The following is a 16904-nucleotide window of genomic DNA, read 5'->3' as shown; positions in this document are numbered from 1 at the left end:
TACAAAACATTTCTCCCCAAACAGAAACAACATAGTATATAATTTCCTGGCAACAACTAAACTCCAAGATTTTTTTTCCTTAATTAAATTAAGCATTAAATCAATGCAGCAGATTTATTTTCCTGTTTGTATTTTTTATTAGTTAAGTCTGCACCATCTGCTTCTGTTTATCTGTTCCACAATCCTTTCATCTAGCATTGTATGTTTATATTTTAAATGCATATTAGCTTTTATGACGGATTTTGTAACTCTGGAATGGTGACTGCAAAGGCAGTTGGCCTGAAAGTATAACTGAAAGCTACAAAATAGCAGCACAGGAAGCACTGAAGCACAGAAAAATAGGGAAAAAATCATCTTATAGAATTAGTAACCAAAATAATGCTTCCTTAACGAGAAGTCATTTAAACACAGCAGCATAACACGGAGAGACCTCTTCTACATGGGCAAGGATGTGGGATTAGTTTCTATATACCCACATTAATAATTCAGAATACAAACAGAAGAATTTCAGATCTGCCAATCTAACACATAAAGCACTCTTTTTATTAAAATAGTCAGCTTCCCCCCAAATGGATATTAAATAGTTCTGTATCCTATAGTAGAATGCAAGTTACCAAAAAAGCATGTGTGTGTATAATATTTACTCATGGACTTGACTCTCAACATCTGATCTCAATTTAGTCTTTATTTCTAGAATTTTTCTCTCTTAGAACAAAAATCTCTACAAATTTCCTGAAATTGCATACTGCATCTCTAAGTACATGGATCAATATACAGAGTCCTTAAGGTGAGTATAATTTATCATATTGAATGGTAACCATTCTCCCCAAACAACTGAAGCTGAGTGCTGTTTGCTGCAATTAATGAAGACAGCCTCATAATGTTCTTTCAGCACGGAAAAATATAAGAAGGGCAATAGCTTTCAATGTTGAATTGCTGATCAATAAAACTTTCTGTTCTGATTTATGTCATGGACAGTCATAAATTGTGATTTTTCACAGAGTTTTGAACTACAATAAGTGATAGAGTTCACGTATCAGAAGTTATCTGTTGCAAACACGTTTCTTGAGAATTTTTGGGTTGTTCTGGTAACATTTTTAATGGAGTTACAAATAGAAATGAGAGACTCGTGGTAAGAATTTAAATAATTGTGATTTGATGCAACACAATAAAGAAAGTAAGAAAGTCTTTTTATCTTGTTATATAAAGGATACAAGTGATTTCTATAGGTATTGGTTATTGATTTAAAGATAATAGATAAAGAAAAAGCCAAGAGGAATAAGGAAATAATTTCTCAACCAGTACTGATTGACAGAAGGCATACAAAACCCCACATCTTTTCCTCTTTTTATATAACTCAGTGAAATTTGCCTTTTATGATTTAATTTGGAGGAGACTAAGGCATTTAAGGTTGTTTTGTTTTTTAATACCTGGAAAGGTAAGAGTGCTAAGCACATGTAACAATATAGCTACCTATGAGTAACATGAACTATCAGGGTGATCCTTTCTCTAGCAGTCCTCTGCAGGAGTCCTCTCCAGACCAGTTCCAACTGCAAATACCAAGCTACAGGTGACATGTAATAACAGAAAGAATCACACAGAATGAGCTTCTAGAGAGGCATCATCTGTTTTTCTGTAAAACTGTTTTGGAGGAAAATTCCACTGCACAAAGGCCATCCAGTGGGCAATGATCTGACTGAGCAGTTCTCACATCACTGCACATTAGCAGTAGAAAAATGACCTTGGTATGTAGCAAAGCCAAGTCTCCACACAGATTTGGAGAAAGAGGAAGGTTTAAGGACCGTACTATGGCTCCTTATCAAGTTTAAATCTTTACCAGACAAGCTTCCAGTGGAAATCCAAATCCACAGGTTCTGAAGGATCACCATTTCTCCTAAATTACCCTCAGACAGCTTGAGACAGGTCTAATTTCACTAAACAAGTGCAAGCCATCCTTTTGGCGTGCTGCTTCCATGTGTCCTGAGCTGTGATGTACATACCACAGCCATTCTCGCACCCCTCTCGAAAGCGTCCCACAGGTGCAGCTATGGCCCTGCTGTTCAGCAAGGCAGCCAACAAAATTCCTTCCTCCCCTTGACACATGGCAGGTTTGAATGCATACCTTTCATTAGCTCAATTCAGCAGTCCATTCTGAACGGTCTTACTCAAAGTATAAAGAAAAGCCAAACCTTCATGCTTCCAACTCTCTGTCACTGGCCTACAAATAACCTTAAGCTCAGTTTATGTCTTCCTGGGTAAATATATATGCAGGTTTTGCTTCTGACTACCAGATGTATTCTTTCTTAAATGTGGAATCATTCTAATTTAGTGTCTAGTTCCATAAAAACTTGCCACCCTGCCTTTTAGGCCTTGCAAAACTTTTTTATTTATTTTCATCATAAGAACCATAAGTCTGTCAGAAGCTTTTTGAAAGAATGCTCTGGCTCAGTAGCTAGAAGTTATTTATCAAACTTGAAAAGGACAGTCCTGAAACTGTATTTTTTTAACCTACTTGCTAAATCTGACAAAATATATTAAGATTTCTTATTTTATAAGTTAAGAATCAGTTCCTTCTTCAGTTGTACTTAAGAAGTTTCACTGATTCTGGTGGAAGATCTGTGGAAGAATATGTATGGAACAGTAATTTTAGATTGCACAATACACTATTCTTCTGCTCAAATCTTTTATTGATTGACTTTGAATGCTTACTAAATCTCCATTTTTATCACAGGCAGGAATAAACTGATGCAAAACGTAGACATCAAAAATGTCCAGATTTAGGCCAGAAAAAACTGCATCTATCTTTGAACCAGATATTTTGTGACTTGAACAGGAATTATTAATAAAAAGAAAAGAAATGTATTAATTATTTCTCCGCTATGCATGGATGAATATCTTTATTCAGTATTTCACCTTCAGCTTAAGTGCATAAAACAGAAAAATAAATATGAAAATCCTAATAATCATATAGTTTTGATTTACAGATGTCCAGGCCTCAGCTGATGACAGAGGAACTCCTGGGAACTTAGACAGAATGTGGTTCTACTTCCCCTCCTAGAAATGAAGCCTCCTAATATGGTTTGAGCTAAGCTGAAGTATTTGTTCAGCATGGGGAGAATCAGAACTTCACTGAATTCAGTGAGAAATTAGGAAGCCAAAAGAATCTTATTGTTCACAATATTCAAGCATAAATTAGACCTTATACACATACTTGTGTGAAGACCTGAGTGTGCAGTTTGACAAGAAGCTCAACCTGCCCCAGCGATGTGCACCCTTGGCCCAGAAAGCCAAATGTGTCCTGGGCAGTGGGGCTCCCCCTCTGCTCAGCTCCCATGAGACCCCACCTGCAATGCTGTGTCCAGCTCATCTTCAAGGACCCTTCCAGCCCAATCCATTCTATAATTCTGTGATATAGCCCCAAATTAGTATATGAGCACACGGGCATGCAAATAGTTGAACATGGTAGATGAACACTGGGCTCGCTGCAGGTCAGCTTTCTGTGCAAACACAGGACCCAGCACCTCCAGAACTCTGGAGAACAATCCTGCTTGGCAACCTACAGGTTTAAGAACTGGAACTCAGAACTCCCCCACAAGCACATAGAGGATGCACAGTAGCTGCAACATGTCTGACATGGCACTTGTGCACTGAGAATTGATCGTGGAGGACTGCAGGACTGCATTGTAGGTCACTGTAGGCTCTTGTCTCAAAAGAGAACTGCTTCCAAGACAAGTAAGTATTTCTAAATTATTTCTAGGATTATTAAAGCATGCTCTCCATACCAGATGTGAGCTTTGCAGTGGCAGCTGAACTCTGCAAGTCTACTGGAGTGCATTAGAAGAGTGGGAAGCTCTATGACCACAGGAGGAATGTGGGGCTTGCCCATTCCTGCTCAATTTCAAACAGCACTTCTGTGAGTGTTTAGGAGACAGAGACATTTAGCTGTACATTTCTCTCTCTCCTCCCTTTACCCTCCCCCTCATCTTTATTATAGTAAAGTGTTTCATGCGTTCACCACAGTATTTCCTTTAACAAAATTCTTCCTTCTAACTCAGAACCATGCACAACCTGGCACTTGGGGAAAATTTTCGGCTACTTTACCATATGCATCATGTCTAAAAATAAATCTGTGAGTTTTTTCACTACAAAGATAAGTCATCCTCTGCACAGGCTTTTGTTCGTACTTGAAAAAGAACTGCTGTGAAACACGACTTTGTTAAGTCTGTTGTGAAATGTCCATAAATGTAAAAGATCAACTGATTCAGACCTGCCAATTTATTTCATCTTACTGGCAACCAATTTTCTTATAATGCAATTGGGATCTGACCCTAATAAGTGATAATACTTTTAATGAGGTGAGGCACAACCTCTCTTTCTCTTCCATTTCTAAATGTTTATATTACAACTGATTTCTTTAGGTGAATGAATTTATTTCTGGGTGTAGGTATTTTTACTTCACAATTTACATATCTATTAAAATGCCACATATGGCAGCGGTAACAGTATCTTTGTGTAGACTTCTCATTTTTGCTGACTTTACTCTGAGAGTCTGGCTAGCTTCACAAAGTACCCAGATAAGGCAAATTGCTCATGTCATGTGAACTATCTCACAGGAACAAGTTCTGCCAATGGCGTTAGTGTATCTGTGCCAGTAGATTGTATAATACTTAGAATTTATTATTTAAACTAGAATACACTATTTAAAAATCCAGTCAATAAAGAATATAAGTAAGTTATTAAGTTTCAGTTTGGGCTGAAAAAATTGGTGAATTCTATTTGTGCTGGAGGTAGCCAATATATCAAATTCAGAGAAGTAGCCTGACATTTTCTGGACGAACTGATGAAATTAGCATGTAAACAAAAATCAAGATATTTTCCTGTATGTTAAAAAAGCATTGCATCATGGGGTACTTTAAAAATGATTTAGGAAGGTTGCTCCTTTTAATTCCTTTCAAAACCAAGCATTTCTAAATAAAAGCTACATGGGCTCTTGAATGAATTATGTACTTTGTCAAACATTTCACTGCCAGGTCACAGCCCCCCATGAATCAAACAGGTTTGGTGAAATCTGTAAATGAGTATTTCACTCTCATCCAAGAGACAGACTGCTATGGGGTGGAGCGAGGTTTATTATTAAAATACGGCTTTTAGGCAACAAGACACAACCAGTCTAAATGACCTGTGCTTTGAAGGTGGGAACTGTGAGTGACAACAGTAATGACAAGGAGTACCATGAAAAGACTACAAACCAGTTGAATGAAATCCTACCAGGAGTCTGATTCTACACTGCTTCACATCATCTCCTAGCCACAGACATCCTTACAAAGCCAGTATGAAATTCAGGCAGGTGTTCACCCTGATTTTACACTAATCTCTCATACTGAAGGATGGACAAGCAGCTCAGATTTATATTTACATTTGTTCTGACCTTCTTCATATTTGAATGATACATATACTATAATCTAGATACATGGTTTTCATATATAAGAATGCTATATGTAGATACATGAGATCTAAATGTATATGTTTCAAATATGTATTTAGATACACACACATATATTTCCCTTCTTTATTACTGAAAACTGAAACTCCAAGAAATCTTTTTCATACAAATAAATGAAGAACAACTTGAGTAACTGGCTTTAGTCTGTATTACCGGATAATTTCTGATGTTTGCTTTCAGTTTTAAGCCATGCTTGCATATTATTACCAGTGACAGTAAAGCACACATTTGTAGGTAATGCTCTAATCTCACAGCCAACTCCAGTAATCTTGCCTGTGAAGGACTTCTGAATGAAATTGTTTTACTGCTGATATGTACATGAAATACAACAGTTGTATATACATGACAAAAATCATAGAAGTATAACTCAGGTAAAGGAAAAGGAAAAAGGTAAGCAGTCAGTGGTATGCAAATCTTTGCTCCCTCTAATTCTCAGACAAAAACAGTTTGTTGCTGCAAAGAGACTATTCTCTAAGCCTGTGTTTTCATGGGAAACTCCCTCTGCAGGAATTCAGCATGACTTTCCCATGTTGTCAGTAACACATAGACATCTCCTGTGTAGGCAGCTTTCTACAGCACTTTTGTACTCTGTTTTGAAAGTAGGATAATCCCTCCAACCTGGAGCTAATTTCATTACTATGTGTGCATGTGGGGAAGCTAACATACCATAGCCAATACTTCATACATTCACAGCTTACCTAACTATGTAGTGACATCCCTTTGTGTAGAAAAACTGTAATACCATGGAATAAGACATAGGAAAGATTTTCTATTCTAATTTAATTCCCCTTTTTCTGTACTAATTTATAGGCTTCAAGCCCATTAGTTTAGCATGTTTTACTCACACAATCTCCATACTTTTTGTTAGCTGATTAAATTACAAGACTCCAATCCAGGAAGAACATTTGATGTAACTTAAGAGGCTTTTACAACTATCTGAGTTCACATTAATAGATGTATGGTCTAACATAAATATATCCAGAGGCATAATGTATTGTTATGATCTAGTCTTTTATAATCTAACTAGTGATCTAGTCAATTGCATTATAAAAACCTCTCACACTGGAGTCAGTCAATTAATAAACAGAGAATACCTGTGAATACAAGGGCAGATTAATTCTGTCCTTTACTCAAGGACCATGCTACCTGTGTGAAAACACATGACTACTGATCCTTTACAGTATCCATAAAACTCTAATAATTAATCTGAAGGAACATGAATGATCAGAAGGTAGGCACAATCAGCAGAGCTAACTAATGCAGTAGAAAAATATGAGCAGAAACAATATAGAGTCCTCTAGGAATCACTCCTATACCCTCATCCAAACTGTTGGATTAATTCTGTTGATAGTTTGTCAGTGACTTATTCACTGCTTCATTGGAAACACCAATGGAAAACAAAGTATAATGGAAACACTTAGCAGGTTTTGACGCCCTGCCTTCACATTGAGCAGAACTGGACAGAAAATCAGAGTATCTGAGGCTGAAAAGCAATTCTGGAGGTCTGTAGTCTGATCCACCAGCCCAAAGTAGACTTAGCCAGGACAGATGGCTCAGGACCTACCTCCCCCAAACCAAATCTTGGTATCTTTTCTTTCCCATCCTCTCAGCATTTTGAGTTCTTTGGATTTCCCTTCTCTTGTTATGAAATATTAAGCTGTATTCTGTGCTGAATAAAAATCACATTTGAACCACAGAAGCTTACTAGAAAGTCCTGGTAATTAAGTTTCTTATGTTCTTACATTTAGAAGGTCAAGCATTATGTAAATAAAAAGATACTATGAGACTTACAATATAACCACAGAAAGTGGCCTTGCAATACAGTGCAAACAGAAGAAAATTTGCACATATTCAGTGCTCTACTTTATGTGACTAAAGCCAGTCTTTCCAGTCCTATGCTTCATGTTACGCCTCACTGAACCCAAAAGACTGAGAAAAACTATTGCCTTTCACCATGTAATTTCATACTGAAAAAAAGCTGCCTTTACAAAATGGGTGGCATGAATTCAAGGAAAAGATTCAGTGGATGCTGTGAGGGTTTGGGGATAACTCTTCCTGTTCTGCAAAGCTCTACCAACGGCTCCCACTTACATTAACGCATTTAATTTCCTTATGTTTGACAACTAGATAATCTTTGTTGGACCAGCAAATTTTGCTTGAAAAACTGAGAATTTTCTCAGAAAGAAGCCTCAGAGAGAAGCTCCCTTAGAGAACTTAAAGAAATAAAAAGAAAAAATGAGGTTCAAGATTTAATAGGACTTAGAGGAGGATCTTTGACCATAGCCCAGTGCAATGATCTTAGCCCAAATTAGAATAGTAATTGAAATGACACCATGAATACCATGCCATTGCTCTAACATATAATATTCTTGCAGTAAACCAAGGTAAATAAAAATGAGGACAGTACTATTAAGTACTTGGCCAACAGTGAAAAGTTCCAGCATAATTTAACTAAATAAATTTCATTTGTTTTATACAAAAATAAACCTTACGAGAACTTTAAGAAGCCCAAATCCAACTTTTAATTTGTACAAGAATCTTTCCTTCATCCCTAAAGTGACTTCTCTCCCAATACCAGCAAGACTTTAGACAAACACACAGACAGACAAGAGAGAAGCAAAGACCCAGTACACTAAACTGTTTGATGAGACGAACCCTCCTGACGTTGGAGTGCTGCAACGTGCGTAACATCAGTAAGTTCCTGCAAGCACATGGGCAGATACCAGATGTCAGGATGCCACCCCACAGTGGCTGCCATGGCTGGGCTAAGAGGGGCTCCAGCACAGCTCATTTTGCACCTCTGTTTGTCACGAATTGAAGCTGAATTGATGATGTGCTAACCCAGCATCTGGCCATGAGGAAGTCTTTCCCCTGCTTGCCTCTGAAGGATCCAAGGCATGTTTGCAGGTGCAAAGTTGGCTGCAGGAGGAGCTTTCTAAGATGGGAGGAAAATGGACCATCTTTCACCCCAAACCCTGACTCTGCAAGGCTTCAATAACTGCTTTAACTTGTGCAGAAGATCAGATGAACACAGGACAACTTAATGAACTGGAAAAATACAAGCCACTATTAATGAGTCCTCATTAATAGTGAATGTGGAGTGAATTCCGCCTCAATTGAAGGTGTGTGGGGGCAGAAAGGCAAAAGAGGTCTTGCCAATGAGAATAAACACTATGAAAATGGAGTCACTTCCTTTGTTTTTTTTCCTTCCCTGATTAATGTAATAAATAATCATATTAATACCTATAGTTCAAAATACAAAACAGTACAACATTTTTCAAAAAAGCTAAATGAAACTATTAGGCGTTTCTTATTTATTGATAAGGAAGAAGCTTGATAGTTGCTGATATAAAGCAGCAGGCCAGGACTGACATTAACCAGCACAGACTATGATGTCAATGTTATAAATCATACATGGGAGTCTTGTGTTATTCAACATCCCACAAACTGGAGGACTAGCCATTTTTTGAAGCAATAAAGTTAAAGGGTAAGTAGGTTACTTATTGTGTTACAGCACTCAGCTGTAGCTTCAGCTAGTAAACACTTAAAAATGTACAGATGGATACTGGAGTCTCTGAATCAATTTGTAACTTCTGAACTGAAATTACAGAACCAAGCCTAAAAAGCCATGTAGGCTGACAGCAATTTTGAAAAGTAAAACGGAAGAGATACCATTATATAATTTTATCTGTGAAGAAGAAATGCCATTAAAAGTCAAAATTGGATTCCAAAGATATAACTGTAACATGAAGCTCATATCATATTTTTTAGAGGAACTATAAGTAACCAACACTTAAACAGCTATAGGATACTCCGAAGTACATTCTACTTCACGACATTAAAAGTTCTTTTAGTTTACTGCTTTTACTGATAGCAGAAATCCAGAGTAACAAAAAATCCCCCAAAACAAAACAAAACAAACCACCTTTTCCTCTCAAGCAGTGTTTCATAACATTTTTTAAGCGGAGGGAATTGATGAATGTCATTTTAAGTTCCCAGGCTGCTCAGGGGCAGGAATAAGTAAAAGAGGAAGGTAAGTTAGAAAGTTCTCTGTCAATGGAGAGAAGACAAGAGCCAGAGCAAATCAGCTCTGATCTCTTTTCAATATTTTTGTTACTGCAAAAGGAGGAATGTGTCTACTGAGGGACTGGGCAAAAGATGCTCCAGTCTGGTGACATGAGCAAGAGTTAAAAACCACTGCAACTCCATTGCAGCCATTCTTTGTTTCAGTTTCATACAAAATTTAATGTCGGTATTCAATCTAAAATTGGCATACAACAAACGCTCAGCCTCTCCCCAAATTGACTTAACTTACGCGTGGAATCCAGGATTCCAGTGCCTTCATCACATTCAGGCACTTGCATGTACAGGAAGTGGATGTGCAATAGTAGCAAATGAAAATGATGCATCTGTGCTGTGTCAGGGTGTGTCCTTGAAAAGAGGTCAAAAGGAGATCTAGCAGAAAGGGGAGTGGCCTGAAGAGGCCTTACATGCTACAAGGATGTCATCTGAGGCTGTCTTTAAGAGGCCAACAAAGCATCCTTCCTACAGACACCCTCACAGCACTGGCTCACAGTAATTGCTAACTGCATATTGTATTCATGGACTATTACTAACCAAGTAATAAAAAGAAATTTTCCCCTGAAAGCAGAAATCTTGCCAAGTGCTCCAGAAGCTTCTTGCAGTGGCTTTTCTTGCTTAAGCTGCTTTTAATTTTTTTTTTTACTGAAGGTCTTGTGTGACCTTGTGAAATCCTATCCCTTCACATGCTGACAGAATGATGATGGAACTATTCTTATCCATATGATACATCTAATGGCTGGTTGAGCTAATACTGCTTTTCAAACCATACAGATCCATTCTTCTAGGGCTATTGTGTTGTAAACCCATTGTTACAGGTTTCACAATATCTTGCAAATAGCTGCCTTTCTTTTGCATTCAATGGTCTAATTACATTGTTAATAATTTATAATTGAAGAATATGTAAAACAATGGCCTCTAAAAAAACCCAGCTTCTGACACCTTGAATGATGATGGGGAGATACTGAGGTTTCCATTTTGGGACATACCAACTGCAACATTGATTTTGTGGCAGGAAAGCAGGTATGACTAGTCTCTTAGGAAATGTTCACAGGAACAGGTCCTTATTTTTCCATGTTGTGTTCTTTTGGGACACACTGATCAGCCTGGAAGTGAGCTTGCAGATATACTTCTCTAATTAAGAACAATCCCACAAAGGTTGGCTGCATAGCCTGGAATGCCCACACACTTGTTAGAGTTTCAGTGGAATTACAATGAAGCTCATTACTTCCCTTCTCAGAACCTCATGTTGTTGTTATTTCAATTGTTTCAGGGTGTAACTAGAAATTTCTAGCATCCCTTCTCAAAATATGTTTTTTTAGCCAAAGGCCTTTCTTTAGTGAGTCCTTATTACAGACAGTGCTTTTCATACCTTTGTTACTTTGTGAAATTCAGTCACATAGGTCCCATATTAAGTCCTTTACTACATCCAGCTATAAAACCTCTTATTTTTCAGTGACCCTAGCTGAAAAATGTGAGAGATTTACTTCAGCAATTGCTTGCTCCCTTTAGACATAGCAGCTTTACATTGTTTTACTCTGCTAGAACCTCTGTACTGGGTTTTCTCAAAATGAGACTTTGTACCTGCTTGTAAGTTCTAGCCAAGGACTGTGAGCAGGAATTTGGTGTTCAGTTCCCTTTCATATCCTCAGTGCTACATGCACACACACACACACACACACACACACTTATACTCTTTTATCCTTTCCTTATCTCTCTCTCAGCTTTGGCTCATAATCCCCACTTCAGGCCACTTCCCCAAGTCTCTCAGGAAAACATGCTATTGCAAGTCTGACTTCATTCCTGCCTTTTTCCTCTGCAGCAAACAGCTTCTCCTTGACAATCCTTTTCATCATACCAGTACAGAGCCCAGTGTTCCTGTTTTCCACTTGGAAAACTGATGCAAACTCCTATTTTTTCATTTGATGTAGTAACAGTAATTTTTGCTGTAAGGCTTTTCAGCTTTATTATTTTAGTATACTAAATATTATTTGAGAAAATACTATTATATTATTTGAGAAAATTTCTCATGAGTTCTCAGCTGTTCTGCTCCCTCCTTGACACTTTTACACCTACCACAGTTTAAGCTGACACATTCAAACAGACAATGTATTGCAAGTTCTTGCAGCTAAACCAAAATCCCACCAACCCCACTAATTATAACAGACCAGCTCAGAAAACAAAGAAAGGGGTTAGGTTTCAACACATGTTTTAGTACCACTTACTCCAAAATAATTTTGCCCTAAGTCCTAGTACCACTACTCCTTCACAGTGTAACTTAACGGATTCACAAGACATCTAGTCTGCAGATGCTTGTCATACTACAGGAAAGTAGAGATAGAGGTGTAAACTTTGCTGAGGCAACTGCAGCCATCTATTGCTGTCACTATGATCATATAGGCCATTCAGGTTATGCACAGGTCATTTCCTGGGCAGTCATAGCTCATCTGCTCTAGCTGTGAAAAGACTCTTTTTGTTTGCAGCCTTTTCAGCCCCAAATCAGATTACAGCAGAAGTGTTCTGCAGAGCACAGACAGAACCTTTTCTCATCAAACACTGCTTTTCGATGTCAAAGTACACAGTGGAATGATATTGGGTTTCACCTCTACCTCTATCTGATGGTCTGGCTTGCCAGGAGTACTTGTGTCTGCCAGCCAGTGTTCAGCAGAAACTTTTGAACCTGAGGTCCCTGCGCTGCATGTATCAGTCATGCAGCTATCTTCTGTTATCCTTCCAACAACTAACAAAATCCAGTGACTTGTTTCACATGGCACAGCATCCTTACACAGTCAAGTCCTGGAAATTCAAACCTGTAAACTGGATCAACTTGAAACCAGATGAATCTCACAGCTGGCAATCTTGAACAGCCCACAGAAAGCCAGCCTGGTTAAAGCACAGTGCAATGTAAGTAAGGAGCAAAACCATCTATTTGAAGGGTATAATTATACACATGCCACATGCATAATGAAAAAACACATGCATAGGCTCACTTAAAAACAAAGATAGATATATACATATATACATGAATCTCAACATACACCTCAAGGATGGCTCTCAGATCCAAAAGGCACCTACACACCTCATGAAATTCAGGCTTTATGTTCAGAGAGAAATCCTCATTCTTCAACCGAAACATTTTTATCCCAGTATGGGTGTAAGGCAATATAACTGTATGCCCTAACCAAGAGATGAAGTGAAGCAAAGCTGTGCTATTGGCTGTGATCCATGTTTCCCGTAAGAGGAGGAGTGTTTTGATATGTATAAAAACAGGCTGCTCAAGACTCCAAGATAAGACTTTTCTACATTTATTTGGGTGTAAATGTATAAACAATTGTTCACAGAATTTATACCACATAAGCTGAAAATGCAAAGGAATATTGTTCATTGATAAGAGACGTAATTTTACATACTTTTTTTTGCATTACTTTGCTTTAAAGAAACTTTATATAAAATATAGGAAAGACTCTGTCTGAACAGAATCAATTACTCTGAACAGCTTTTACAGCATAGTGAACTAAATTGTTTTTGTGGTGCAGTAGCACAGCAATAGGATTGCAAACTCAAGGATACAGCAAGATTCACTAAGATATATGATAAATTCAATTATTCACAAGAAAAGGGAAATCAGATAAGTAAAACTGGTTTTGCCTTGAGTGTACCAACCAATCCAGTGTGCATCATATGAAGTTATGCTTATTGAAAATGTTCTCAAAAGTAGGAGAGTAGAGAGGATAAATTTAGAAACACAGCAGACTTCTAAGTTGCTGCTGAGGGTTTAAGTTATTATTCAAAAGAAATACTTCCAGCTATTATGCTTCATGAGAGAAACTACTCTCACTACCACATATGTCAATGAGTGCTAACCTAGAGTGAAAACATAATGACTTTAAAAGTTGAGTTCTTAAGCATTTACTCAAAACTAAAGCTTGTAATGAAAGAATATCACATTATGCAAGTTGACCCTGAGTGGAGCAGAGGCACAACAATGCTCCTTAACATTGTACGGTTTAAGATTTCTGGCCTTTAATAACATGGGAGAGGTCCAGGTGTAGATATCATTTTTATGAATCAGTATTTACTTTTCTAAGCTGCCTAAGACATCAGACTAAAGCATTTGACATATAAAGATGCAGCATCAGTACTCTTAATTTCAGTTAAAATCTTTTGTGGTTGTCAAACCATACATTTGTGCAGACTTCAGCATGCAGAATGAAGTCTAAGAGCAGTATTCTGTCCTACTGATGAGTTATAAGAACAGCAGTGATGGTTCAAGGTTTCCCAGTATTCAAGTCTATTTTCATGCTGTTAATTCACAACAAGTGTGCAAAGCACAGAACCAGTTGTACTACAGTCTCTACAAACGCAACAGGGGCAATGGTCCCTACCCTGAAGTCTTTTAGAGCGGATATAGAAGAAAGGAAAAAAAGAAGGCGAGTGATCAGCAGCAGAGGTGACTATTGACCTCCTCCAGGTTAACCATGTAGGTGTGTGACAGAGAATGAAATGGAGCTGCCACCAAGGCTTCAAAGGAACAGTTGTGTGGCCACATTTCTCTTTTGAAGTGATCATCTGTGTCATATCCCCCACACCAAGCAGCACTGCTTTTCCCTGTAACCTATTCAGCACATTGGCAGCACAACAGCCAACAGACCTTCCCAAAATAAACACAGCTTTGTCAGCAGCTGTTTTGGCAGCCATTCACACTGGACATGAGGATGGGCAGTTGCTATCTTACAGTGTCTCTTCCAGGCAGGTTCTCAATACCCATCTTAGTCCCTTTGCATCCTAAAGGATTCAACCAATGGCAGTTTTCTGCTCTGGAGATGGCACAGGAATTATTAAGGTGTCCCCTTCATTTTTGATAGCAGCCACATATATTGTGAGTTTGATCTCTGGTCTGCCTTGGTTAATGAAAGCACCTGCTATTTTATTCATCTGTATTTTGCATATAATCCTTATACAACTGCCAGTAATCAAAAGAGACCCATTTAAAAATACTTTGTGGAAAAGTTCTATCACTGGAGGTAGTAATGAATCATGACATCTGGGGAAGGAAGAACAGCCACCCAACAACATGAGTTAAATTTACACTGATCATTTCTATGATACAAACACAGAGCTTTTTAGGATTGCTTTGAAGACCTGCCGAGGTAGAAGGGACAGTAACAACAGGGCAAAAGGAAAAGTCAATCTAAAGTGTTAAGGATGCAATAAGCTCTGTGAATATAACAGTTTCCTGTATGAAAAAAGGTTAAATACAGATCATTGTTTTGTCTGGTGATTATTATTAGCATAGTGCTTCCTGCAAGAAAGTATACCTAGCTGGAGTTGTAAAAGCAGCATTAGATAAAGCAGAGTGCTCACAACTTAGCAACAGCTTTGAAAGTATTGTCAATAAAACTGCAGTTTGAAATAGGGCCAAGTGATAGTACGTGATAATACTGCACAATTGAAGCAGCACTTCAGTATCTAATCTTGGGATTAGAGCAGATCTGGAGGTTCACACTATTGAAACCATGTCAAGGCTGAACTTATAGCTCTCCTTGGCAGATATAAATAACAGCTACAGATTACTGGAGGCAAACTTTGATATACTTCACCAAAAAATGCCTATCTTAAAACCATGGAAGCTTTCTTTTTCATCCCCCCGCCAAAAAAAAAAAAAAAAAAAAAAAAAAGAGACAACATTCTCAGCTGCAGTAGATGCTGAGGCATCTGTTTTCCAGTATCAGTGTGTTTATATGAATGTTTCTAAGGATCCAGCTCCTTGATATTATGGTCTTGATATTAAGTTCAGTTGAGCAAAAGACCTGGCTACAAACCAGCCTTTTACCACACACAAGGTCCTCATATGCATGAGACAGTCATCATATCTTCCCCTGTGGACATACGATATTGTAGCTATCAAAATGAAATATTTAGCATAGATAAAGACCTTCAGAAGTCACACAATTCTTTAGTGGTAAAAGTATTTTTTTTCTCTTCAGTTCATTAAAAATAAAATGTGGATACACACACATATGCACACACACACATATATGTAAAGAGGAAAGATCCAAAGACAGGATTGGTTTGGAAATTAGGAAAGGAAAACAGAAAAGTAGAAGAGGAAAAAACAGCTTGGAAAAAATGGGGAGATGCCATATTGGAAACAATCTTTTAAACACAGTTTTTCAAGCTGTGCTTAGAAGCTGTCCAAGACACAGCCTAGAATATATCTATTGTACTAATATTTTCTTGTCATATTTGGTTAACATCATGCATTTGATACTCCAAGAGCAGCTACTGCTGTTTGTTTTTCAACAGCTACATGAACCATATTTTTGGCAGAAATTGTTTATAATTTTTTGTTCCTTTTATTACTGCATTTGCATGGAAATTTCAAAGTGAAAATTATTGCCATAAAACATGGCTCCATTTTTTTTTTTTTTTTTTTTTTTTTTAGCCTGACTGACAGATGCATCTGTTTGAGCAAGAACAAAACTCAACTCTATTAAACCAGTAATCCTTCCATATGACATTGTCACACAGCACAGATGTCCTTTCATAGGATTTCTGTCAAGGGGACAGCTTGCCATTCCACACTGACAGGTAGGGCTGGGGATGATCAGCAAAGAGATCAGAGATTACTTAAAGAGGCCTTTCATCAAATTTAAAGCAATCTTTATGCAATTCACTGTGGAGCAAAATTAATTATTGCCCTACAATAATTGCTTCAATTTATGCACACCTAAATGCTACCAAATTTTGGGAGTGTGAAAGCTTCCTAAATGGACACAGAGCACTTGCCACTAACTCTTCAATGTCTCCCTAGGATTTCAAAGTGGGGATTTTCCTGCCTTGCTGGAGACAGAGTATGTAGGATGTCTTTCTTAAGATGGAAAGATATGCAAAATAGTCACAAATATTTTTCTTTTTAAAAGTCATTCTTAATATAGTTTCCCTATGCTGAATACACAAAATACATGGTCTTGTGATTTAAGGCAATGGTTTTATTAGCTTGCACATGCCTTGTGTAATTCACCTGCAGCTTCACCACCCACAAATCTTTTTTATGCTGAAATCAAAAAGCCACATGGAATAGAGCATTAATTGTGGTTTCCATAGGAAAAATGCAATTTGAAATTATAGTCAAGAAGCCACAGTGATGCAACCAGTAGATAAGCAGGCAAAAAACACTGCAGGACAATGAAATTACTTATTTGGGGATGCTTCCCTGGTGCACTTGAACCAAAACTTGCTGTAGCAATGTAGAAGTGTGGTGACAAAAATGTGTGCTTTTTCAAAGCATGAGGTCCCTTGGAAATTTTTCTCTTCCTTT

The sequence above is a fragment of the Onychostruthus taczanowskii genome, unplaced genomic scaffold (assembly GCF_017590055.1).
Source record: "Onychostruthus taczanowskii isolate IOZ18803 unplaced genomic scaffold, ASM1759005v1 scaffold12, whole genome shotgun sequence".
Classification (NCBI taxonomy): domain Eukaryota; kingdom Metazoa; phylum Chordata; class Aves; order Passeriformes; family Passeridae; genus Onychostruthus; species Onychostruthus taczanowskii.
This window is presented reverse-complemented; position numbering follows the sequence as displayed.